Source organism: Pseudophryne corroboree, chromosome 12 (assembly GCF_028390025.1).
Source record: "Pseudophryne corroboree isolate aPseCor3 chromosome 12, aPseCor3.hap2, whole genome shotgun sequence".
Lineage (NCBI taxonomy): Eukaryota > Metazoa > Chordata > Amphibia > Anura > Myobatrachidae > Pseudophryne > Pseudophryne corroboree.
This window is the reverse complement of record NC_086455.1, coordinates 153,010,150-153,034,979: the sequence shown is the minus strand read 5'-3', so window position 1 is coordinate 153,034,979 and position 24,830 is coordinate 153,010,150.

The window sequence follows — 24,830 nt, the reverse complement described above, 5'->3', positions numbered from 1 at the left end:
ACATATGATCTGTGCGGAACATAAAGTGCTCACATATCCGTCCAGTATAACAGCTTTACAGCACTAGGGAGTAAATGTGTAACAGTGAGACCAGAGCGGGCGGTACTGGAATTACTACTTCCAAATAGATGACGGTATCAGTAATGGAACATACGTAGCTCATGCTGTACTGTACATGGAAAAACAGGCAGGGCCGGTTCTACCCCTTGTGGCGCCCAGTGCGAGAGTTACCACTGGCGCCCCCCCCCCCCCCCGTGGCAAAACAGTTAGTGTGCGGGGGCGTGGCTTCATAGGGGAGGGGCGTGGCCAGTTATGCTCACAGTAGCTGTGCCCCCCAGTTGATTTGCCCCTGTAGATATGCCCCCATTAGTTGTGCCCCCTCTTTATTTGCTCCCAGTGTTTGTGCCTCCTCTTTATTTGCCCCCAGTAGTTGTGCCCCCTCTTTATTTGCGCCTCGTCTTTATTTTGCCCCCAGTAGTTGTGCCCCCTCTTTATGTGCCCCCAGTATTTGTGCCTCCTCTTTATTTGCCCCCAGTAGTTGTGCCTCCTCTTTATTTGCGCCTCGTCTTTATTTTGCCCCCAGTAGTTGTGCCCCCTCTTTATGTGCCCCCAGTATTTGTGCCTCCTCTTTATTTGCCCCCAGTTGTTGTGCCCCCTCTTTATTTGCCCCCTGTAGTTGTGCCCCCTCTTTATGTGCCCCCAGTATTTGTGCCTCCTCTTTATTTGCCCCCAGTTGTTGTGCCCCCTCTTTATTTGCCCCCAGTTGTTGTGCCCCCTCTTTATTTGCCCCCTGTAGTTGTGCCCCCTCTTTATGTGCCCCCAGTATTTGTGCCCCCTCTTTATTTGCCCCCAGTTGTTGTGCCCCCTCTTTATTTGCCCCCAGTTGTTGTGCCTCCTCTTTATTTGCCCCCAGTTGTTGTGCCCCCTCTTTATTTGCCCCCTGTCGCTGTGCCCCCCCGCTTACAAACACACACACACACAAAATAATAAAAACAATACTTACCACTGCCCCGCTCCTGCTTCTTCTGCTGCTGCTGCTGCTCAGTCAGTCTGGCCGCCCGCTCCTCTCTATGGGAGAGACGTCAATGACGTCTCTCCCATAGCGCCGCACAGACACTAGAGGTCAATAACGACCTCTAGTGTCTGTGCCTGGAGCCGGCTGCAGCGGACGCCAACACAGCCCACGGCGTCTGCTGCAGCCGTGGAGCGGGGAGCGGAGTGCGGGCAGGCGGCGGTGCCTGCGGGGTGACTGCGGCCGCGCCCCCAGGCCGCAGCGCCCCGGGCAAAGGCACTGCTTGCCCGCACCAAGGACCGCTCCTGAAAACAGGGTAATCACAGGGAGCTTCCCATCATAAACCAGATATACAGTATTGGTACCATCCCGGGTGATCCCTTCCACAGGAGCAGTGCAATATCTATATTCTCACCAGGAAATCAACTCAGATCTTGTTCTCACTCCAGTATGATGTAAAATAAAAAAGATTTGCTTAAGGAACTTTGGGGGACATTTACTAAGCAGTGATAAGAGCGGAGAAGTGAGCCAGAGGAGAAGTTGCCCCATCAACCAATCAGCAGCTCTGTATAGTTTTATAGTATGCAAATTATAGCTGTTACTTCAGTGCTGATTGGTTGCCATGGGCACTTCTCCACTGGCTCACTTCTCCGCTCTTATCACTGCTTAGTAAATGTCCCCCTAAGTGCCCTCTTTGGGCTGTTTCACACTAGCCGGTTTTCACCGGCCGGCAAAAAGCTGATCGGCTTTTTGCCTTGCAGTGTTTTCAGTGATTTATAAAAGTAAAAACACACTGCTCCTTTCACACAGCAGAGCCCCGGCCCGGCTGCCGGGTTGCAGCCGGAAATATTCACTGAAAGGTCCGGCTGCTGGGCCCGTGCCGTCTTTGTAGGCAGAGAACCGTGTGTGTGTGAATTGGAGCTTTCACACCACTTTTTTTTTAGCCACCGCCGCCGCTGCTGCTGCTGCGCATGCAAGTTTGTCCGGCTTTTTGCCATCCGGTGAAAACTGGGTAGTGTGAAACAGCCCTTTTGGGTAACTTTGGACCATGTACAGGACATTGGAATAAGTGACGGAAGAATGATTACATTTCACAGTAAGGGCAGTGTAGCTGTGGAGTTCCTGACCACTAGGCAGATAGGGTGAGGGGGAAACTCATAGACAGAGTTTAGGAAGTAATTTACTAGATTACAAGACTTGTATGTCTAGCTATAATGGAGATCAGGGTCGGACTGGCCCACAGGGGTACCAGGGAAACCACCGGTAGGCCCCATTGCCTGAGAGCCCACTCCTTCCTCTAGGGATCAGGTTCCAGACTGTGCACTTGTATTATACATGGTAGATATGTTGCATTACACTGCACTAAACTATTGTGTATTTCAAGCCTCTGTGGAGGCTGGCCACACCCCCTTTGTAGGCTGGCCACACCCCTAAGTACGGGCACCTATCACTGCATCCCCCCGGTGGGCCCTTCATGCCCCAGTTTGACACTGATGGAGACCATAACTAGAATACTAGGGGAGTGTATGGTGGGAACTGAACCAGGGATTTTATCATGAACTCGCCAGTCAACAGTCAGTATTATTTATAAATATAAAATGTTTCCTTTATTTCTTAACATATTATTCACAAACAGTGTCATCATGTAGATCCCTATTGCCCCACATGAGTTGTACCATTGCAGTAACCTGACGGGATGCACCGTTGGAAGAGATGAACGGTTACGAGAGAGAGGATTACTGATGTGCGCAATCGCACAGCGGCCGATTATTGAATGACTGTACATGCGTACGGATCATAGTGTGCAGGAGCGAGGCCAAACTGCGAAACAATCCTGCTTTGTTTTTTTATTGCTAGGCGAACGCAGGCCGATTGACAGGCAGCGGGCGTTTAGGGGTGGTAACTGGCCTTTTTCTATGAGTGTCAGGAAAAATGAAGGCGTTCCCAAGCGTTTTCAGGGAGGGTGTGTGACGTCAGCTCCGGCCCCGATCAGCCTGTTTGTATCGCACTGTAGGAGTAAGTCCTGGGCTGCGCACACACTGCACAGACTGGAAAAATCATTTGATGGTGAGTGAGTTGCAAACGGATTTGCAATGCAGATGTCCGCTGTTTTCACACGGCGTACACATGCATTCGCACACTTGCACGGGGCGGGTTTTCACTCTCTATGGGCGGCGGCTATCTGATCGCAGACCTTTGCAAAAAATGAAGAGGAGCGATCAGGTCTGAATTAGGCCCATAGACAGTCACTGCGTAGGAGAGCTGTAATTGAAATGCAGGAGGGTGGTGAGAACAGGAGGGCCCTGCTCCAAGGAGCTTACAATCTAGGGGGAGACAGACAAGTGAAATAAGACGCAAGCAAGCGGAAGGCGGTCTGGTGGCAGGAAATAAGCAAAATAAATCTGAATCATGTCCATTGTTACAACAATAGCCCCAGCTGCTGTGGAGTTACACATCGCAGTGTTCCAAGCTATTAAAGCATACCAGAACTGTGGCAGGGCATGCTGTGATTTATAGTTCCACAGCAGCTGCCATGGCAGACAAATAGATGAATTGATTTGTGCAAGGTAAAGTACAGATTTCCTCATCTCCATATGACACACTTATAAAGACAGAGAAACCCAGAGACATTTATAGAGGAACATTCTGGGGTAAGTGTGACTAATCGCTCTGACTATCATTTGGTTTTCTCCATACACAATTTGCAGTGCCGGCCTATATTTCAAAGCACTGACCTTTTGCTGAAATCCATTGTGACTAATTATCAGATAGCTCGCCGTGTTTACTGTTTGCAGAAATAACCTTGAGTCCTGTGTAGCAAACAAGGCTGAATACTCTCAGCATCTAGTCAGGGGCTCTCTTGGCAAAGGCAGTCTGCTGGCCTGGCACCTCTCTGAGCATCCGTTCCATGCCACCGTCAGCAGTCTGCAATTCCCTGCCCGCCGTTCAGGCCTCAAATTAATCTCCAATCTGTAGTGTTATTTGTAACAGCAAACTAGAAAGTTAATTTGGGGGAACCAAAAAAAAAAAAGTAGAGAAATAAGAAATGAGACGAGAAGTTGAAGAAAAGACAGTGAAATACAGGTGAGTCCTCAAACTCCTGATTGTGGCTTCAGTTCTCCCGAGCAGCCCCTCATGGCAGGGCAGGTCTCGGGCGACGCTGCCGCTCCAAGATTCCTTCTTACTCAATATGTGCATCTTATTCACATAACTAAAACCACTGGAAGCAACAAAACTACTTTGCTAGATTGCACTGAGCAATGCGACACTTCTGTGTGCGGCTGAGTCTGAATCTATATATGAAGTGCTACAATGCAGCGGCTGTGGCTTTTTCTCACACTAAGGCCCTCATTCCGAGTTGTTCGCTCGGAAAAAATCTTCGCATCGCAGCGATTTTCCGCTTAATGCGCATGCGCAATGTCCGCACTGCGACTGCGCCAACTAAATTTGCTATGCACTTAGTAATTTTACTCACGGCTTTTTCATCGTTCTGGCGATCGTAATGTGATTGACAGGAAATGGGTGTTACTGGGCGGAAACAGGCCGTTTTATGGGCGTGTGGGAAAAAACGCTACCGTTTCCGGAAAAAACGCAGGAGTGGCCGGAGAAACGGGGGAGTGTCTGGGCGAACGCTGGGTGTGTTTGTGACGTCAAACCAGGAACAACAAGCACTGAACTGATCGCAGATGCCGAGTAAGTCTGAAGCTACTCAGAAACTGCTACGAGGTGTGTAATCGCAATATTGCGATTACTTCGTTCGCAATTTTAAGATGCTAAGATTCACTCCCAGTAGGCGGCGGCTTAGCGTGAGCAACTCTGCTAAAATCGCCTTGCGAGCGAACAACTCGGAATGAGGGCCTAAGATCAGTTGTGCTGCATCTGCGAGTTCTGCATATTTGTTTAAAATTAAGGGCCTAATTCAGACCTGATTGCAGCAGCAAAATTGTTCTCTAATGGGCAAAACCATGTGCACTGCAGGTGGGGCAGATATAACATGTGCATCATTGGGTGGCAGGCGCCTTTTTGTGATTGCCGCCCTCAGAGGTATCCAATCCGATCGCTCCCTGCGGCCCCCACGTCACTCTGTGCATGTGCGGAGGGATTTGGCTCCTAAACCCGAAAGTCCCGACATAGCAAAGGGCAACTCTTATCGGGAGAGCAGTCCCTTGTGATACTGATTGCATATGTAAGTACATAGACGATTAGTATGTACACGGTAAGTGATGGGATGTACAGCATCGCGGATGTGATGCTTAGTACATCCCGCCCTATCACTCTCTCTGCCACTCTTCATTTTTTGCCCAGTCCCCCTACCCCCTCTTGACTCTTCTTCTCCTCCCAAATCTTCTCTCTTACCTACTCCTCTCCCCCTCTCTCTCCCCATCCAGTGACGAAGCCGTGCTCTCTGCTGCCCTGTGCCAGCCACAACATGATATCATTCAGAGAGGGCGGGGCCCCCAGGGCCAGGCAGAAGAGCACCGCCAGCAGTATAGTCTGCAGGACACTCCGGCCAGCTCTGCAGCAGTGCTGTCTCACCCCACCCCCATAGCCTAACACTGTCTTCCCCCCATAGCATTACCCTAACCTCCGCACCTGTAGCCTAACACTAACCTCCTCACCGGTAGCCTAACCCTAACCTCCTCACCTGTAGCCTAACCCTAACCTCCTCACCTGTAGCCTAACCCTAACCTCCTCACCCGTAGCCTAACCCTAACCTCCTCACCCGTAGCCTAACCCTAACCTCCTCACCCATAGCCTAACCCTAACACTCTCCTCCTTAGCCTAACTCTTACCTCCCTGACTGTAGCCATACCCTAACCTCCCCCTAGTGCCTAACCCTAACCTCCTCGCTTGTAGGTTAACACTCTCCTCCTTAGCCTAACCCTGACCTCCTCGCCTGTAGACACTGATGGGTTCTGTGTGTGCGGTGCACACGGGCCCCTGAGTCCAGATGGGGCTCCCACCGCACACGCTGCACCCATTTTCTAAATACTCACCCCTCCGGAGTCCTGCACCAATGTCCGCGGCAGTGTTAAAACACCGTGAAAATGGCACAGCGACCATTATCACGGAGTTCTGCGCATGCGCAGTACAAAAATCACTGGGAAAATGTCAGCCGCGCAGTAGAGTCTGAGCGCTCTAGTGCTCAGACTCTCAGCGCTGCCGGCAGAGAGGAGGGGACCCGAACGGAGGAGGCTGCGTCCGGACCTCCTCTCTTAAAGCGCCCTTGCATGTAGACTAACCCTAACCTCCCTCCCATAGTCTAACCCTCCTCCTAGTGCCTAACCCTTGCCCTAGTGCCTAACTCTAACCTCCCCCTAGTGATTAACCCTAACCTCCCCTCCCAGAACCTAACCCTAACCTCCCCTCCCAGAACCTAACCCTAACCTCCCCTCCCGGAACCTAACCCTAACCTCCCCTCCCGGAACCCAACCCTAACCTCCCCTCCTGGAACCCAACCTTAACCTCCCCTCCCGGAACCTAACCCTAACCTCCCCTCCCGGAACCTAACCCTAACCTCCCCTCCCGGAACCTAACACTAACCTCCCCTCTCGGAACCTAACCCTAACCTCCCCTCCCGGAACCTAACCCTAACCTCCCCTCCCGGAACCCAACCCTAACCTCCCCTCCCGGAACCCAACCCTAACCTCCCCTCCCGGAACCTAACCCTAACCTCCCCTCCCGGAACCTAACACTAACCTCCCCTCTCGGAACCTAACCCTAACCTCCCCTCCCGCAGCCTAACCCTAACCTCCCCTCCTGGAACCTAACCCTAAGCTCCTCTTAGTGCCTAACCCTAACCTCCCCTCCGGCAGCCTAACCCTAACCTCCCCTCCTGGAACCTAACCCTAAGATCCTCTTAGTGCCTAACCCTAACCTCCACTCCTGCAGCCCAACCCTTCAACATTCTGGAAATGTCGGTACATTATTCAACATGTTGACATTGTGAGCATGTTGATATTCTGAGGATGTTGTTAGATTGCCTGTCGACATTTCAACAATGTCACCATTGTGGTGCGGAAATGATTATTTTTGGACACTGTGAATGCTGGCCTTATGTTTGTATTCTGTAGTGAGCATAGGAGTACTCACATCACATCATAGCCCTGTGTAATTACATCATTTAGGTAGAGCCATTTAATTAACTTAAACACTTATTCCCAGCGTTTCCAGCACGCGGCCGTCTTCTAGGAACGCGGTACCCCATTTGTTGTGCAGACCTGATTCCTTTACAGATGAGGACTGTGCACATAATCGGAACAAAGGTTTCTTGGCGCACAAATAAAATCCGTCATAATCCCTTTCAAGGGTAAATTTTTAAAACAAAGAGAAATGAACTTGTGCTGTAACACCTGTTTATATATGGGCATATTTTCCCTTCTCGTTACTTTAATATACTGTCATACACGCTCTCCTGCAAATTATACTAAATGTGTTCATTAATTTTCTACAGCATAAAGTGACTCTGTGGAGACCAATGTACCCAATGCAGAGTGCACACAATGAATCACAAGGAAATGGAACTAAACAGCTCTGTGTGATGATATAAGTGCATAGCTTACTACAAAGTATCTTCCTGTCATGTTAGGATGCTGGTTGTGTTATAGACTGGGTAAGATAAGCTATTACTTTGGTTCAGCCACTAGATTGGACTTAGTGTTGGTTTCTCTGGATCCACCTACATTACATACATGTAAGAAACATCTCCAGAATACGCCCATATCTCACACAAGACGCTGCAAACACTGTAATCCATGCTCGCATTATCTCCCGCATTGATTATTGTATAAATCACCCCTATAATCTATTCTGAACGCAGAGGCCAGACTCATCTTCCTCACAGAATATTCATCTTCGGCTCTTCTGTCAGTCACTCCATTGGTTACCTGTATTCTACCGAATTCAATCTAAAATACTTTTACTTACACACAAGGCCATTAACCAAACGACATACATCTCTTCGCTTATCTCATAATAACTCCCAACCCGACCTCTCCGCTCTTCGCAAGATCTGCATCTCTCGTGCATTACATGTCCCAGTCATGGTTACAGGGCTGTATTTGGGCTCCACCCACTCTGTGGAATGCCCTCCCATGCACAATAAGACTCTCCTCTAGTCTCCAAACCTTCAGGCATTACCTGAGATCTCCCTTCTGCAGGCAACTTATCACATTCCAGAGCCACGCACGTAACCCAAGTAAGCTGTCCTACTCAATTACATCCCCTGTATACAGTCCGCACATAATATTACATGTTCTGTTCCTACACGCTTTCTACACTTCTGCTTACTGCAGGACAACATTGCTGTGTGACCTTATCATACATCCCACCAAGGGCCTCTGCAATCTGGCTGAACCAATATGCAAAAGGTAGCACCTATTCTTGTGTACCACATTCCTATTTCCCTATAGAGTGTAAGCCTGCAAGCAGGGCCCTCCTACCTCTATGTCTGTCCTGTTTTATTACTGTCAGTTCCCAACTGTAAAGAGCAGTATATACCGGAGCTCTGTAATTGTTAGTAAATGATAATAGACAGTACTTATTCACCTGCATGGAATACCGGCACTTCAAGTACAGAACATTTTGGGCCTAATTCGACCTGATCACAGCAGCAAATTTGTTAGCTAATGGGCAAAACCATGTGCAGTGCAGGTGGGGCAGATGTAACATGTGCAGAGAGAGTTAGATTTGGGTGGGTTATATTGTTTCTGTGCAGGGTAAATACTGGCTGTTTTATTTTTACACTGCAATTTAGATTTCAGTTTGAACACACCCCACCCAAATCTAAATCTCTCTGCACATGTTACATCTGCCCCCCCCTGCAGTGCACATGGTTTTGCCCATTAGCTAACAAATTTGCTGCTGCGATCAGGTCTGAATTAGGCCCTTTACTTCTTCAGCATCTGCGGCTCTAAATCCCGATCACTGTGGCCAGCAGTGATCGGGCAGCCTGCGGCGCACCCCCTCCCGCAGGGTCGGATTAAAAATGCGGCAGGTGTAGCTGCAGCTCTAGATTCTCCCATGAAAATAGGCCTACAACAGGATGAAGCGCCAGGGACATGAAAAGAACATTTTGTTTCCTGTCATCATCCCCAGTGCCCACCATCGCAATCGTCTACTGTACTGTCCACACTCCGCCGTAATGGCGATGTGGTTGCAGCAATGACACCTGTGGCTCAAGGTACCACATGGGCACCACAACGGCCGCACACTATAGCCCAGGACTCAGCAGGAGCTATGTTTGGCTGCCCAATGTGAGCACCTCCGTATCCAGTTATACCATACTTGCCTTCCCTCCCGGAATGGCCAGGAGGCTCCCGAAAATCGGGTGACCCTCCCGCCCCCCCGGAAAGGTGGGCAAGCCTCCCGCTTTCCCTGCAGCCCCTCCATGACCTTCCTCGGCCGCCCACAGCAGAGAACAAGTGGGCGGTCCGAGGGGGTCCGATGACGCAATTCGTGCTGAATCGCGTCATCGTAGCTCCGTCCCCCACTATACAGCGCCTTTTTTCTCGGAACTGCACAGGGGGGAGGAGTCACGATGACGCGACCCTGATGCCACGCCCCCGGACCATTGACTTCCCTGTCTGCCACGCCCCCGGACCGCCCATCCTGCTGCCGGCCACGCCCCCATGCACCTACAACGCTGCCTCCTCCCAGAGGAGAGGGCAGCAAAGTAGGTAAGTATGAGTTATACTGTATTCCCAGATGCCAGAGGGTGCACAATGTTGTACGTACAGACTAGGAGGGGGCACACTAACGCATATACGTTTAAGGACACGCCCCTTTTCAGTGAGCACCTCCCCTTTCTCATCGCTCGCTCCCGCCTTTGGCGTGCACAACACTACTCCCTTTTCATTTCCCATATCCCCACTTCAAAGTTCCCACTTCGAGCACTGATAATAGATAAATACATACACAAACACTTCTCCTTGAGGTAGCAAAGAACAGGCAGTAATTAAAGACAAACTAATTAAAACACTATGAAATTTTAATGTCTGAGACAATGCGGAGATAACAACATTGGGAAGCTCAGAAATACTAAGGAAGGGAATTTGAGATATGTCTATGGGAGAGGGCTCTTTGGAACCCTGGTAACAACGCAGCACGTCTTATGAAGCAGTGCAGAGTGCAGGTACAAAGCAGCATAATAGAGTGGAATCATTAGCAATGCAACAAAATAGTTACGAGACCGTCCCTGGCTTTTACCGGCTGCAGAGCACAAATAATAGCCGCTTGGAGAATTGTGCACGGTAAAAAAACATTTGCATATCAAGTTCACCCTGACGTCTAATAAGAAGTTATGTTTATTTATAAGACACATTTAGCTGGGAGCACGGGGTGAAGTACAAAAGAAAAATGTATTCTTCAAATAAAATACATAGAATAATAAAAACAAAATTAAAAAGCAACTACGCATTTTCTAGCCTGAACCATAGTTCTAGGTACAGTCAAGTAAATATCATCTGCTATAGAGAAGTGCTGTTAGTACAGTCTCTGTGGGTCACTTACTGCCAGTCCAGACCTACCTACGTGTTTCCAACCAGCACTTTCTCCCCTTATAGTACACAAAGGGACCCATTCAGAGTTGCAGGCCGCTCCGTTTTGTGGACAGATCTTGCAGTATTTAACTCTGTAGCTGAGCACACACTTCTACGACCAATTCACAGTCGTACGCATCTCAGTTGCAGCTCCGCTGGGGGGTGAATGAGTGTAACTGGTGCCTAACATTAATCCCCCCAATGCTTAACACTAACCCTCCCCAACCATAGCCTAATACTAACCCTACCCCTAGTAGTTAACACTAAGCTCCTCTCCTGCAGCCTAACCCTATCTCTCCCTCTAGTGCCTAACCCTAACCCTCCCCCTAGTGACTAACTCCAGCCCTAGTCACCTATAGTCTAACGCTAAACCTCCTCCTAGTACTTAACCCTAATCTGCCCCACCGTAGTCTAACCGTATCCCTCCCCTTAGTGCTGAACCCTCCCTTCCCCTCCTGCAGCCTAACCCTTCGCTAGTGCCTAACCCTTACTTCCCCTTCCCATAGCCTAACCACAGCCTTCCCCTAGTACCTTACCTTATCCCCTCCTCCCGTAGCATAACCCTAATCCTCTCCCTAGTGCCTAACCTTTGCCCCCTTCCTGAAGCCTAACCCTAGCCACCTCCTAGTGCCTAGCTCTAACCTCTCCTCCTGTTGCCTAATCCTAACCTTCCCCCTAGTGCCTAACTGTACCCTCCCCTCCTGCAGTCTAACTCTCAATCTCCACCTAGTACCTAACCCTAGCCCCCTGCTCCTGCAGCCTAACCCTAAGCCTCTGCTGCCATAGCCTAACCCTATCCCTTTTGGCCCCTGTTGACAATCCACATTGTAGCCTATAGACGCCTGTATCACAAAGTGTCCATATTAATCTATTTTCATATTACAGCGACGATACGTGTTGATAAGAAATTATATTTAAAGGAGGACACGATTTTGTTAAATATGTCTCATAGGCTCAGCTCGGGTCAGTGAGGGCGCACAGAGGGGAACGCTGTCTACGCAGAGTTCTGCGTATATTGAAATAGATCTGTTTCCGAACTGATCTTTTGCGCCTAGCATGCACTGGTGCAAGTGTGCACTGATATAGATGACGACTATGAAACCAAGTATTTACATAGGGCGGAAATCCCTACTTATTTCTGTGCACGCCATGTGGGAGTAATTGTAGTGGAGGCATCTCTGCATAGGCCGCTTTCTGGGGGTCATTCAGAGTTGATCGCTCGCTAGCTGTTTTTAGCAGCCGTGCAAACGCTATGCCGCCGCCCACTGGGAGTGTATTCTAGCTTAGCAGAAGTGCGGATGAAAGGATCGCAGAGCGACTACAAAAAAATTTGTGCAGTTTCAGAGTAGCTTCAGACCTACTCAGCGCTTGCGATCACTTCAGACTGTTCAGTTCCGGATTTAACGTCACAAACACGCCCTGCATTCGCCCAGCCACGCCTGCGTTTTTCCTGGCACGCCTGCATTTTTTTCGAACACTCCCTGAAAACGGTCAGTTGACACCCAGAAATGCCCTCTTCCTGTCAATCACTCTGCGGTCAGCAGTGCGACTGAAAAGCTTCGCTAGACCCTGTGTGAAACTACATTGTTTCGTTGTAATAGTATGTTGCGCGTGCGCATTGCGCCACATACGCATGCGCAGAAGTGCCATTTTTGTTTGCCTCATCGCTGCACAGCGAACGAATGCAGCTAGCGAACAACTCGGAATGACCCCCTCTGAGCCATAGGGATAATGGAGACATCTATAGTTTCATAAACCTGTGATCTGAAAGCAACGCTTCAGAAACTGCACCTCCATCATTTAGGGGCTTTTATTTAGCAATATTTCTGTTCATTATACCTATCATATGTAAATAAGACCTCTCCTGTATATAAACATAGATAGTGATTATATACCCTTTGTACGGCAGTGCCCCTTACACGACCTCTTCATAAATGTGAACAATATTCCCACTTGTATCCTGGTAGATAGATGATCCCGTGAGCCCATTAAGTGTTAGATTACACCTGCTCATATAGCCCCCCTGTTACTGTGTAACAATTTGTTGCTCAATGGAATCGGGTAATTCTTGTCAACAATTTCTTCATTACCTTCATTACATTTGTGGAGGCTGCGTGATTTGTAACCTCCATCCCCCCTTCTCTTTATTCACATACTTGCTGAGCTTGCCGATTGCTGGGGGGCAAATCCCGCAGCCTGTAATAATAATTTCATAGGAATTCTTAGTATTACGCTAATGTGTCGGCTGCTCTTAATTTGTACTCTTGCCGCAGGCCGGAACGCTGGCTCTGCTTGATCTCGGAATATACAAGCATCATTATTATTATTATTATTATTATTATTATTATTATAATAAACAAACTAAAAAAAATTCTATTTCTCTGGGTCGAAGAGTCTTCAACTAAATTGAAGCAGACCTGGGAATACATTAAACATTTTTGTAACTCTCCGTCTTTTGAATGATCTTCAAGGCTAACATTAAGAGAGAACCAAAGAGTCAATTATCGAGAGCGGAAGTAAAGTGTGAGGTTTCGTTTTGGGTAAATGCACGAAAACTGGCCCCAATTTCTCTCAAATATTTATTTACAAGATTAAGGACCAGATGTATCAAGCATTGGAGAGTGATAAATTGCCTGGTGATAAAGTACCAACCAATCAGCTCCTAATTTTTCAAACACAGCCTGTAACATGACAGTTAGGAGCTGATTGGCTGGTCACCAAGCAATTTATCACTCTCCAAGGCTTGATAAATGTGGACATATATTTCTCTTTGAGGGTTCTAAAATAATAACTGTGTAGAATTGTGTCTGGAGCATAAATATAATACATAGTTGCCTACCCTCCCTCATTCTGCAGGAGACTCCCTGAAATAGTAGCAATCTCCCTCACTCCCTGAATAGTCCCTCTATCTCCCTGAAAAAAAGAGAAATCAGAGATACATACATTAAAGTGGGTTCATCAGTGCCATTTCCCTGTATTGGTTATAAGGCACAATGGCCCTCATTCCGAGTTGTTCGCTCGCTAGCTGCTTGTAGCAGCATTGCACACGCTAGGCCACCGCCCCCTGGGAGTGAATCTTAGCTTAGCAGAATAGCGAACGAAAAATTAGCAAAACTGCTACTAAATAATTCTTAGCAGTTTCTGAGTAGCTCCAGACCTACTCCTAGATTACGATCAGCTCAGTCCGTTTAGTTCCTGTTTTGACGTCCTGCGTTCGGCCAGCCACTCCCCCGTTTCTCCAGCCACTCCCGCGTTTTTTCCCTGGCACGCCTGCATTTTTTAGCAAACGCCGTGAAAACGCTGAGTTGCCGCCCAGAAACACCCACTTCCTGTCAATCACACTACGATCACTCGAGCGTTGAAAAAACTTCGCTCGAGCTTGTGTAAATCTACTAAGTTCTTAGTAAAATAACTAAGCGCATGCGCTCTGCGTACCATGCGCATGCGCAATTACCAGCAAATCGCAGCATAGCGAAAATCGGCAACCAGCGAACAACTCGGAATGACCCCCAATGATCCCTATGGCTACATACATTGTAAAGGTTTCTTGTGGCCACTTACAGTATATGGAACCTCTTGTAAAACACAATACACAAAAAAATCCTGCAAAATATCTGTCTTTTCTTCAACAAGTACATCTTACTAACTTTGGGGCTCATTTACATTTGGATGTAAGTTATTTTCATGACACGCCTCTCAGATGTAGCAGTACACGCCCGCGCTGATAGGTGTTACTTTCACATCTCCCTGAAATGCTTTTTCAAAAGTAGGTAAGTATGATATAATATTGTACAGCGGGCCCTGTAACTAGCGGGCCCTGTTTCCTCATAGACACAATAGGGCCTTATTGTGAGTCGGACGCACTGGCAATGTTGGATGATGTGGAGCGATGATTTTTATCTGCGTAAGCATGTGTCCTGAAGGTGCTCATGCAGAGATGCAGTACAGATTCAGTTGCACGGTTGCAGAACTGTATAGGTAGGGCCGTAGAGCTGCGCTGGTCCCGGGTACTTTTCAGGGGGTGTGGTCTAATCGCAGAAGGCGTGGACACTCATCCTTTGAGAAAATAAAATACCAAGAAAGTATTTACAGCTGCATGCTGAACAGGGGGGCACCGTGAGCTGAAAGTACATGTCTGCATGCAGGGACAGAGGCGCGCGTACCGTGAAAGGGGGCACGTGGACACTACCGATGTGGGTGTGCTGTGAGTCGAGGGAGGGGGCATGTGACACAGCACCCGGGAGCATGCCACCAGTCAGGAGGGGGCGAGGAATCGCGGCACGCCTCCATTTCCATGGAGACAAGAGGGGGGGCGGGGGAGCAGCCACCAGACCAGAGAGCCGGAGGCTGCACTGCGTGCGGCCTTCCAGGCTCTCTGTGTGACAGGATCGGACCACAAGCTCGTCGGCCATTCTGGCATTTGCCAGATGGGCAGCCCGGCCGTGTCTGCGTGCCTGGCTTGCCGCACACTCTGTAGCTACGTGTGATATTAGTAAATAAGCTCTGGCATTTTAATTTCTTTCTTTAAAAAAAAATCTTGAAAGAAAAGAAAACTCTGACAGAAAAAAGACAATAGCAGTGAAAATGTTAAACATGAAAACTCTCAATATGGCTAAACTTGCCAAATACCTCCCAGGAGACACGAGCCACTCTGATATATTCTGGACAAGGTGTTGTGTTCCACTGATAATAAAACACACCACAGCCCAACAACCAGAGATACAGTAGCAATTGTCATTTTTATTGCAGCTTGACAAGTGTCATGTGAAAACACAGGGATATAAGGTAGATTTGTCACTCTCACCTTGAAAACGAGGGTCAGTGTCTGACATTGCACAAATAAACGCTTAACGCCGTTCCGTCGCTCTCGCTTTGTGTGTCTGGGAATGTTTTATGAATCTAATTGAGCATAAGAATCAAGTTTCTCAGACAGACACGATTTATTTGGAAGAGAAGTGATGCAGCAGAAAGATATTGATTTAGGAGAAATCTACACCTCGTGAAAAATTAAGCAGACATTTGGAGGGGATCGATACGATTATCTTTGCTGGTTTAAAACTGCTTAATCTGATCAAAAACACATCTTCGGTACAGAGCTGAGCGGTACTGCGGCTCACGCGTTTCACATACATCGATTCACTTTAATGTTTAACCTTTGTTGTTCTATACATACAAGTGCTGGATTTGCAGAATGAAATCTTATTTCACAGATCAACACTACAAATAGCGCAGACACTCCAAGTGTGTCTGCAAATACATCCGGTATCCCTTTAGGTAAATGTAACAGAACACGGACCCATGCAATCACCTACAGAAAATGACATTCAAACGGACAGAGGGATTTCCACTTATTACCATTATTTGACAGATCTGGATTAGCAGGAGGGGAGAAGCATCAAAGCAAAAAGTGAGATAAAGTGGGGAGACATAAAGTACCAACCTATCAGCTACTAACTGGCATGTTACCGTCCGTGACAATGGGATTGATTCATAGGTGGACAGGACACTATCCTGGTTCGGTCACAAATGACCGATGGCATCTTTTCTGCGCATGTGTCGTAGCCGCAGCGCACATGTGCCGCAATGGTTCTGTGGCTCCGGCCTAGTATGGTGTTAGCCGCAGCCTGTTTGAGAGGCTATTTCTAGCATCCATTTTTATCGAGAAGTATTCTTACTGAGTTCTAAATAAAATATGAATAATTTGCTTTGCATACAGAGACACACAGAGCTGCAGAGCAGCTTATTCTAAGGGTGGCCATCTCATTATTGATGGTTGCCATTGATGGTGAAGCTGTGCATGCTCATCGATGATAAATAACTCTGGTATCGGAGACCATTGATGGTTTCATCCCTGTTCTTTCAGTGGCTGGCCCATGAGCCAATCACAGCCTGGGGGTGGGACTTAGCCGGTGTCAGGGGGCATAGCTATGCTCATTGTCTCGGCACTTTTTGAAAAAATAAATTAATAAATTGGTAATGCTGCACCATCGATGGAGGGAAACCATCTGGTTCTCTCCAATCGATGGCAAAAGTATTTTCAACATCGATCATAAATCATCAATGATTATGAATCATCGATGGTCGGTGGCCATCCCTTGATTATTCTCCCCTTTGCTTAGGCTGTGCTCCTAGTCTGAAGCTCACCTGTCTGCAGAGTAATAGGGCAGCGACTGGCTAGGAGCAGAAGAGCGCACCTTACCGGTGGATGAAGCTATATGGAGCTATAATTGCTGCGTACAGGAAATTTTTACTTGATGAAATGGGGGATGCTGAAGTCAGAGGTCGGACATTGGGCCTTATTCTGAGACACGCAGATATCTGTGCATGATCGCAAATGGCGAGTGTTTGTATACAGCGCATGTGCAAGAGCGAATATATGCATTTTTGTGTTTATACCTCCTATTCAGAGTTGGGCAGAACTTTGTCGGATTTGTCTTCCAGTAGGCGGCTCCGGTTTCCGCTTGCACACAATCAGACCCCAACTTTAGTTGAACGGAGACTCGCGTTATCATAAGATAGTTAACCAGGCTTCCACGGATGTCCGCAAATCAGAATCCGTCCTTCTACCTCCCCAGAGGTTAGTTCTGGTGACACAGGGCAACATAAATCACATCACCGTGCCATTGAATCTATTTCACTACACAGTAGAGATGAGCCGTCCCGATTCCAAGCAATCCGCACTGCTCGTACATTGACGATCTGAGTCCGTGGCTCGGCTGTTCCCACCAGACTCGGATCTCACGTAGAGGCCGAACGTCATTCTCCTGGCGTCGGATTCCAAATCCAAAACCAGTCATGGCGGTATGGAAAATCCAAATCCAAAACTGGATGATGAATCAGAGCCATATTCAAATCCAGTAAAAGGTAACATAGCCATATGTTTGCACTTTACCTACAGATAGAACCAATAAACAGAATTCCGGATTATACCTATAGGAATTGTTAATGATGTCAAGATCCTTCCGTGATTTCCCAGTCACAGCTGTACGTCCCCTTACCTTGGAATAAATGAATGTGAATGATGAGGATATAACACCTTGTACATGAAAAATACATGAAACGTGTGTAAGTGTCACAGGGATGATGCATATTATGGAAAATCCCGTCCTTGTTCCACCAAGGACTAGTTTAGCTTCTCCGTGACCAGAATGTTTTTGTGAACATGGAATGAAGCTGAGTTTTGTCCTATATGGCAGGTGTTCCTGCATCGGTAACTGTAACTGAGGGGCAGATGTACTAAGCCGGGAGAAGTGATAAAGCAGTGATAAGTGGAAGGTGATACGCACCAGACAATTAGTTCCAATATGTAAATTGGCAGGTAGGAGCTGATTGGCTGGTGCGTTATAACATTGCACTTATAACTGCTTTATCGCCGCTTTATTACTTCTCCAGGCTTAATACATCTGCCCCAGTGTTACCTGCAAGCCTGGAACTTCAGATTTTTGTAATTGGGAAAATAGGGGCATCAGGATGGAGTACCCTGACCTAAATTATCATTTGGGAGTTATGTGACCAGACTCAGATGCAGCACTCCCACAGTCTGTACCTCATGAGCCTTGCCTGTGCTCATGAGGCACAGTATATGCAGAGCCAGAGTAATACCCCCGGGCCCCCCTCTTTCAAGTGCCCCCCCCCCCACACCTGGTGCTACTCCAAGGGTTCAACATATATAGAACCCAAGTGTTGACCTGATCTTAAAGGTCCCATAAAAGCTGGACTCCCTGGTGTCTTTAAATATTTATAGAACCTCCTTCTACAAATTCCTATATCGACGTCTCTCCCCAGCAATTACTAAGAAATTTCCTTAACATCAATTAACAGATTCATCTGGGTTAAGAGGGTCCCACCTCACTTTGCTTCGATCTTTGTTTCCTGGAGCTACAGCTCAATTAGATCCCACGATAATCCAGTTTCCATCAATAATGTAATGTGACAGCAAGCCCCTTGCCTTGGCAGCTTTCGGTAGTACATGGGGGGAAATCTTCCTGTGCACACAGCGCATCTCTTGTCTACGGCCCTAGGTCCGCCGGATACGTATAACTCCTTTTCTGAGGGGATGAAATACGTTTTTGCCAAATTTTGCTTTTCATTGTTTTATATCCAATATGATAAGGACCAAATTACAATTTGATGTTAGATGGATGACTGGCTGACAAACTGGTATAAATAAATAAAAACAAACATATTTATTTCTGCAAATTGTTTAAAATAATTATGGCATTCCATCCCTACGGCAACCGGGTCTTGCACTTGAAAGGTGGTACTACACTAAAAGGAATGAGTGCAGATTATTAGCATATAACTGGCCAATAAGAGGGAGTAATAAAAATAGTGAGTATAAGTGTTAGGGTGTGATGCCCTGGAGTGGCCCAGAAAGCGCAGTTCAGGGGGGACCCCACGCTCCAATGTTTATCCCCAAAAAAATGTACACTATATGAAAATAATAGGACTTGCTATGAATTATGGGGGTCATTCCGACCTGATCGCATGCTAGCTATTTTTTGCAGCGCTGCGATCAGGTCAAATCTCTGCAAAACTGCTCATGCGTATGCACCGCAATGCGCAGGCGCGTCATACAAGTACAAAAAGGATCGGTGCTGGGCGATGGATTTAATGATTGACAGAAAGAGGGCATTTATGGGTGTCAACTGGCCGTTTTCTGGGAGTGTTTGGAAAAACGCAGGCGTGTCCAAGCGTTTGCAGGGCAGGTGTCTGACGTCAATTCCGGGACCAAAAAGACTGAAGTGATCGCAGCGGCTGAGTAAGTCCAGAGCTACTCAGAAACTGCAAAAAACTTTTTTGTCCCGCTCGGCTGCAAAAGCGTTCGCCCACTTGCAAAGCGAAAATACACTCCCCCATAAGCGGCGACTATCTGATCGCTGCGCTGCAAAAAATAGCTAGCGAGCGATCAACTCGGAATGACCCCCAATGCCTGAATCATCAATGTGCAGTCACATGTAGGTCGCTGCTTAAAACCAGTTGGGAAGGTGGGGGAGGGGTGCTAGTCAAGAATGAAGCAATCTCAGACTTCAGGTGTGTTAGGGACTTGCTCGATAGAGGTGATCTCGATGCAGTAGGCAAGCCCATATTATTGGCCAATTATATGCTAACAACCTCTTATTATAATATATATTCTAATTTATAGTAATGATTGCATAGTGCATCTGCACCCATTCCATAAATCTCAGCAGATAGCACCTCTCATCACAACCACTAGAGTGTGCAGTCTAGACCCATAACACTTGGAAAGATGGAACAGTGTTGTAGGGGACATGCAATCATGAGCGCAGTCCAGTAAGGGTGTGTTAACGCTAAATGGGTGTCACGCAGAAAACAAGGGAGACGCTCACGCATGTAGTCAGAGTAAGATAACTTAATGGCACTCAATCCTGCTACAAAATGCACACTGTGGATGAGGATCAGTGGCTGACACATCTAAATACCTCTGGTTCAGAGGTGGACACAAGACGCTGCTGAAGTGGATGCAAAAACGCTTTCTCATAAGTGTTATTTAAATGCCACGTGCATGTCTGCACAGCCATGGACACTAAAAATGGGCGCCGTCTCAGCACTTGTTCTCTCCATCGCACGCTGGTGCACAAGGGAAAGGCTACCATTAGCATTTCCATCTTATTGCTTCCATGGTTCTGACAGCGGCCAATATTGCAGATACAGCAGCGTCCATCTTTAAAGCAGACCCAGTATTGCAAACTTGCCTACTCTCCTAGAATGTCCCGGAGGCTCCCGGGTGTTGGTTGGCACTCCCGGACGCCTGCCTGGAAGAGTGGGTATGTCTCCCAAAGCTGCCTGCCTGTGGCCACCAACTTCCCAAGTGAATTGGACAATCCAGGGGTACGACGCAATTCGAGACGAATCATGTAATCATGGCTCCCCCCCCCACGCAGCGCAAAGGCGGTAAACGTGGCATTGTGCAGAAGGGTGTGGCTATGATGACGTAATCACAACATCATGTCATTGCACTGTCCATTTTGCCGCACCCTGTTCCTCACAATGCTAACCTTGCTGTCCTGTTCCAGAGGGGGCATCCAATACGTCTGCAGGTACTCAGAGCCGGCCCTAACCAATATGATGCCCTAGGCAAGATGTTGGCTGGTGCCCCCTAGCAACGTCACTAGTTCTGCAGGAGATGCCTGGCATGAGTCAGCTGGCAGCTCTGCTAATGTCGAGTGCCTTTTGTTTATGAAAGTGCATCTTATTTGCATTACTATGTGGCTAGGGTGCACAAGCAGCTTCTGCTGATTAAAATGATATGTAGCATGCCTATATTCTGTGTGCTACTGTGGCTGTATCTGCATACGAAATGCTACATTACAGTGATTTCCAGGAATACACTGCAACGTAGCATTTTGTATGCAGATACAGCCGCAGTCACACACAGAACATAGGCATGCCGCATATCATTTTAATCAGCAGAAGCTGCTTGTGCCCCTAAGCATACCAAATGCCATAGGCATTTGCTTAGTTTGCCTATGCCTAAGGTCGGCTCTGCAGGTACTGTATGTACTATTGTAATGTTTGTGCTGTGATGTAGTGGCATTATTACAGTCACTGCATACTATAGGGTTAGGCACTAGGGGGGTTAGGGCTAGGAGGCACTAGGGGGGTGGTTAACCTTAGATGCACCTTTTTTTTTTTACCTTAGCCGCTACCTCCCTAGATTTAGCCCTAGCCACCACCACCGAAGGAGGTTTAGGATGTGTGTGTTTGGGTGTGTGTGTGTGTGTGGTGGTGGGGGAGGGGGGGGGGGTGTTAGCCTACTTACCCCAAAGTGTCCGGATTGTCATGTGACCGCCTGCATTCCGAAGGCTGGGATATTGTATCACACCCAAGATCAGGGCTGGAATATACGTGCAGTGTCGGGTTATGCGGGTTTGGTGGTGGTGGCTAGGTTATGGGTGGGCAGTCACTGCCGTAGTACAAATTACCCCTGTTGTGATGCCATTTTCCGACTCTTGTCACATTCCAACTTCAGTGTCAATGAATAATTATTTGTTATGCTGTAACCATACAAATTAAACTTTTTACCTGGCACTCCCATACTTCATCAGGGATTAATGTCATTTTGTAACAACTCTCAGATCCTCTGTTCCCATCTGATTATTTTACCGTTCACATCCTAGTGTAAACTTTCCAGCAGGAAGATACAGTCCAGTTGTTGCAGGAACAGAAAGTTCATCCTCATTTTCAACTTGTTTTCATTATTCTTCACCCCAGGGATCTTGCATTTGTTAACATTTAAATGCAATTTCCATTAGCAAGTGCTAGCCGAATGAAACCGCAGATCGAAATCCAATGAAATGAGCTGACTCTATGTGGCCTGATTATACCTTCTCATCATAAGCTATCAACAATTGTAATTAGTCCGCCGGTGATTTCTTCAGTAGGTTAGCGCAGGGATATTCCTGTTGTACCTGCTATTACCTGGGGGGCACTGATGAAAGGTACAGTGCATTAACCAATATGCCGTTAATGACCGCCGCAGCTGCAGTGTATAATAACCAGGCTGAATGGGAGGCTGTGACACCTGCTGGCACCCGCTAATGTTGGAAGTGCAAGGAATCAGCGAGGGCCTGTGACCTGCTTCACTTATTGTTACTACAATGGGGGGTCTTGGCTCTACCGTTATAGTGTACTTCTCACTTACAGAGGTTTATGCTGAGACCTTTCATGGCCTACTACTTAAAAGGTTCTCATACAGAAGGAGAAGGCACAAGCTGTGTATACCTGTGTCATAATCGCTTCCTCCTGCATTATAGATAGGCAAAGATGTGTCTGGGGGAGTGGCATCAAGCCTTGGAGAAATATTAAGTAGAGTAGTTGCCCAAAACATCCAGGGTGGGATGTATTAACATATATCGCCGCCCCACCCCGCCCATTGCAGCGATGTTGATCGCATATGTACTAACATATGCCATCAACATCGCAATGCAATGACGGAGGCCCCCGCAATACCTGTGAGGTGGTCTGTGGGGTACTCCGTCACCCCCCTGGGCTCTCCTTCTCCACAGCTGCAGCCGGAAGGACCTCCGGCTGCGTTGCTAGGGGGAGGAGGAGTTTACCTTCTGGGTCCAGGCTGCCTGGAGGAAGGTATGCCGGGGCGGAGGGGGAAGTCGGTATCTGCGGCGTGGGGGCGGCGGGTTGTTGTGGCCGGCGATAAGAAGCCCATAGGCTTCTATAGGGTATCGCCATCCATGGCGATACCCTGGTGGCGAAAATCCGGCGGCCCGATCTTAGTGCATTTGAAAATGCAATAAAACGGGGGTTTTACTGCATTTTTCCATTAGTACATCCCACCCCCAGTGAGCTTGTAACTGTCATTTATCTTGCACAGTCAACAAAATGACAGAATTGATTCTTTTGGGCAAATTCTCAACTTTATTTCTCTCCAAGGATTGATACATTTGCCTTTCTTGGTTGTCAAACTGGTTCCAGAGCTGCAATAGTTGCAATAATCTCTCAAACTTTACACAGACTGGAAGTTAGAGGCAATGACCATGTTTGAAGCTTAAATTGTATTTTAATATTTTGGCGTATGAGCAGTGGATTTCCACTCAGAACGCAGTAATGTCCACTGACCAGGATGCAAAAAAAAAAAAAAAAAGTGTCAGAATGGATGGACCTTTGAACTGGCCCAAACTGTACGATCTCCATTGTAGGTGATATAAGCCTGGCAATGCTGGTTCCTCTGCTCCCATAGCCCGTATTCTTCTGCGCAGGTGTGGGGGCCATTGCATTGGGGTTTCAGCACACTGGGCTCTTCTTACCTCAGCGTCCTACAGCTGCGGGTTGTGCGAGGGGGGTAGTTCTACCACTGGTCTCAGATTACAGACAAAGAGATGAATTCAGAGGTGCGCGCAGATTTAACATCGGATGAATTGCGCATACAAAGGTATTTAATAGTAACAGAGGATTTATCCGTAAAGTGAGTGGTAACCAGCATTTGATGGAGGAAACAGGGAGCTGGAGAGGTCCCGGGGTCTTAGGAGAGGCGCACTGTCTCAGATAGCATAGGATTGGTCCGAGGTCTGAGCACATCTATAAAAGGCGGATATAATGACCTAACTAGCTTTATCTATTACCCATTTTTTATGGCTTTTCTCTCCTCCTAACTATTCCAATTTTGCTCTCGTATAATCCTGTATGTTGTTGACTATGGGGGTGATTCAAAGACTGAGCAGGGCACATCACTGTTTCGTCTTTGGACACAGCAGCCATGTGTAAATATGCTAATGTCTAAGGGAGAAAGACGCCTCCTGCTGGCATTGCAGATCTGAGTGCTGCATCCAGGGTCGGACTGGCCCACAGGGGTACCAGGAAAACCACCAGTGGGCCCCACTGCCTTAGTGCCCACTCCTTCCTCTAGGGATCAGGTTCCAGACTGTGCACTTGTATTATACATGGTAGATATGTTGCATTACACTGCACAAGACAATTGTGTATTTCAAGCCTCTGTGGAGGCTGGCCACACCCCCTTTGTAGGCTGGCCACGCCCCTAAGTATGGGCCCCTACCACTGCATTCCCCCGGTGGGCCCATCATGCCCCAGTCCGACACTGGCTGCATCAGAACATGCTGCATAGGATCATCTGCAAGACCATGGGCCATCAGAGTTACCCTGACACCATAGCTGAGGCTAGGAAGGCTACATTGGGAAATGCAGACCCTGACCTCGCCACTCCCAGAAAACAGGGGCAACACGCTTTATATTTCTGGTTTCTTATGTGCTTGTCAGTCATGTTGTCGTTTTCTCGTATCTCTGATCTGGTCTACTCTTTGCATTGGACACAATTCTATTATCACAGCAGTTTTGAGGGGTTCACTACGATCTGCCGGCAGCTGGCCTCCCGGCGACCAGCATACCGGCGCCGGGAGGCCGGCCGCCGGCTTACCGACAGTGTGGCGAGCGCAAATGAGCTCCTTGCGGGTTCGCTGCGCTCGCCATGCTACGGGCACGGTGGCGCGCTACGCGCGCCACACTATTTTATTCTCCCTCCAGGGGGGTCGTGGACCCCCACGAGGGAGAATAAGTGTCGGTATGCCGGCTGTCGGGCTCCCGGCGCCGGTATGCTGGTCGCAGGGAGCCCGCCCGCCGGCATACTAAAGATCACCCGTTTTGAGACGTATTTAAAACCAAAGGGGAGAAAGAAATGTGAAAATGTGAATTTTACCCTGATGATATAATGACTTGGTTCAGCAGTCAGCAGCGTAGAATAATGGCCCTCATTCCGAGTTGATCGCTCGCTAGCTACTTTTTGCAGC